Source organism: Euprymna scolopes, chromosome 2, assembly GCF_053919585.1.
Source record: "Euprymna scolopes isolate OS-2025 chromosome 2, ASM5391958v1, whole genome shotgun sequence".
Classification (NCBI taxonomy): Eukaryota; Metazoa; Mollusca; class Cephalopoda; order Sepiida; family Sepiolidae; genus Euprymna; species Euprymna scolopes.
In genome coordinates, this window is record NC_136483.1 from 98,299,434 (window position 1) to 98,303,117 (window position 3,684).

Genomic DNA, 3,684 nt, shown 5'->3' on the forward strand with positions numbered 1-3,684 from the left:
TATTACTGGAAATGTTTTCTCAATCATTCAATCATTTCTCTCTGATAGGTTCATAAGAGTAGTGGTTGATGGGCAGAAATCAGAGGCCCACAGTATTAATGCTGGAGTCCCCCAGGGGTCGATCCTGGGCCCAACTTTCTTCCTGATCTACATCAATGATCTCCCAAAACACATACTTAAATCATTCGTTGGCATCTATGCTGGTAACACGACCATCTATGGCAACACATCAAAGGCCGTAAATGACAAAGTTCTCTCTAATTCTCTCATCTGATCTTGAGCACGTGACACAATGAGAGAAGAGGTGGCTGGTCACTTTAAATGCATCCAAAACCAAGCTTCTATCTTTACATCATCAACGCTCTGATCCCCAACTGGAATCAATTGAAATGGATGGCACTCGTCTTGGAGAGGCTCCATGTTTTGACAAGCTTCTGGGTTTGACCTTTACTCCTGATCTGAAATGGAACACGTACATCAAATCTGTTGCCAGGGACGCTGAGAAAATGGTGGGATCCTTCTACCGCTCCAGAAGATATCTCCCTACTTATGCAATTTTCTATCTGTATAAAAGCCAAGTACGTCTAAGGATGAAGTACTGCTGCCACATCTGGGCAGGAGCTGCTAAAAACAGCCTATCCTGCCTTGACAGAGTATAAAATAGACTTCGTGGTTTAGTGGGGGATGCCCTTTTCTCTACCCTGCAACCGCTCTCCCATAGAAGAGACGTTGCAAGCCTGTCTTTGTTTTATCGTTATTTCCATGGCAGGTGCTCGTCTGAGCTCCAATCACTCGTCCCCCCCTCGCCAATCTTTCACGAGAAACACCGGTCTGGCTGAAACTACTGTCAATAATTTTCCCCACTCTTTATATGTGCCTAAATACAAACGTAAATTCCATGAGCAAAGCTTCTTTCTTAGAACTGCACGCCAGTGGAACTCTCTGCCGCTTGCCTGTTTCCCACCTGACTACAACTTGGACGTCTTCAAGTCCAACATAAACAAACTCCTGACAAACCGCCCCCTTAAGTAAGACACTCTATCAAAACCCGCAATACTAATGATTACTACAATACTATCTCATTGATTACTGTACACGCAATAACCCTTATCCCTGAGTGGCCTCCTGGCCTTGATGAGTGGTGACCCCCATGTAAAAAAAAAGTTAACCAGAAAGCATTCCATTAAAATACGTGTAAGACAGGCACATGTATGCAACGCTGCGGCGATAAGACAGGGTTGGAACCTAGTAGACAAAGTGGGGCATATTAGATTAGAGACCTTTTTTGAAACCCATCCATGAGGGAGAGACTAGCGATATGTGCTCCAATCTAGATGTTGCAACAATACTCCATGCATGGGTGAATGGTGTCCTCGTAGACGTATACGATAATATCATGTGGGAGTAGTTTTCTGGCACGATGGAGGGATCCCACCCTTCTTGAAGGAGCTTTCGCAATGTCCTTAATGTATTTGTTCCAGTTCATATTTCCTGTAAATGATAAGCCGAGGAATTTGAAGAAAGAATTCTCAGGTAGGGTGTTATTTGTCCTGGATATGGCGGTTGAAAAGGCTTCTTGTAATTGTTAAAGGAAAGCAGCTTAGTCTTACTAGCATTAAATGTTGTCATCCATTTACGGTCCCATTTCACTACAGTCTGGAGGTCAGTTTCTAATAATTCAGCTACTGTCTTAGATTTGTGTACATCCGTTCTTCCCTCAGTATGTTATAGAGCGTTGTATCATGAGCAAATATACTCATTTCGGATGCAATACTATCAGGCTATCATTGATGAATATTAGGAGTAATAGTAGTCCAAGAATCGACACCTTAGGCACTCCCGCATTAATGTTTTGCTGCTGTTATTTGTATTACATTTTCACCCCAAACAAGGCACAGTACCACTTTGATGTACAGGAATACTATGGAGGACATAAGTTGCAGGGATACTATGTAGGAAGTTGAGCAGCAAGATGCCTGTTTACATTACACTTGAACTTCTGCATGTCAGTACAGTTGAGGAAGCAGGAATCCAGAATGGAATTTTACCCGCCTTATGGTGTTATTTATAATGTTATTTGATTATATTCATGTGTATTATATCTGTACTGTATATTTTGTTACTAATTTTTAATATGTACTGCATAAAATCTTGCTTATGCCCCGCCATACGGCTATTTCGCCTACGCCGAAACGGATTAATGCCGTACTCCGAGGTTCTATTGCATTTAACTTTGAATTATCATCCGTTATTACTTATATGCATATATATATATATATATATATATATATATATATATATATATGTACGAAGGGCGTTCCACATGTAATACTTCCTATTTGTAATCCACCTGAATGGATCAGAGGTGATTGCAAATTGCATTTTTCTAATGACTGAACTTATGCATTCAAAACCGGAAAGTTTCATTCTTCTGTTGCAGATATTTACGGTTTAAGGCTCTAAGAAAGAAATCCTCGTTATGTTCGTCACTTTGAAATTGAGATGATTACTTAATTCCTTTATGCAGGATAAATTGAACCGATCAACATTTACCGGCGACTGTTTAACATTTACGAAGCCGATGCAGTTGATGTTAGCACAGTAAGGGCGGAATTTCGTCGATTATACTGTGGATTCCATTGTAGCGACAAAGATGTGATTGATAAAGCGCGCTTCGGACTTTTACGAACGAGCCATCAAAAGAGGCTGGTAAAAGCGCATTTAGAATGATAGTTACTGTTTAGAAAAATGAATTCCGAGAGACAAATAGTCGCTCGTTTTAATGGTACCACTTCCATCATCGTAGCATTTCAACGTTTTAGATTTTATGTTTACAAATAAGAGGCATGACTTTTGAAACGACTATCGCACATATGTACCGATTCATATGAAGAGACCTGATTTTAGTTTTGAGCGAATATGGTACTCTGTAAATGTCCCCGCACAGATAGTCTCTAGTGAACCAATTTTATAATCATGGAAATAAATAAGAGACAATAAATAACCCCCCTGTAACGGTAACTGCCCGTGTAATTATGAGGCAAGCGTTGCGCTATTCCCATCCACACCTTTCCTGAATCGGCACTCCAGATTAGAAAGTAAACATGCACGCTAGTATCCCCCTCTCTCTCTCACTCTCTCTCTCTCTCTCTCTCTCGATATATATATATATATAGAGAGAGAGAGAGAGAGAGCGAGAGAGAGAGAGTAATACGTGTATGTACATATTGGAGAAAATAAGTAAAAAAGAAGCGTTTCGTATCTGCCTTTAAGTACAGTCGAATTTGGAAACTACATTTTCGTTCTTTTTTCAGACAAAAAATAAATATAAATAAAAATAGCCTTTTTAATAGCAATTACAAATGATTTTGCATTATCGTAACAGTCGCTTACAATGATGTGTCGCTGGCATTAAGGCAACCCTAAGGCTTGATACTCCCTTCAACTTGCCAATCCTGGTCTAGATAATGATCTTATCTTTGGTCTTACTAGCTTGCGTGATCTTTTATTACTACTTTGTGGCGTTTAGTTTTATTATTGTCAACGGTAGTCAGAACCTTTCGATATTTTTATTGGGATTATTTTTGCTTTAACATCAGGTCAGTTCCTTGGGCTTTAGACATTTAAGCTTTATTCACACTATTGCCGTTCCTAGCTGGCAAGCTTTTTGCAAAATTGGAAATG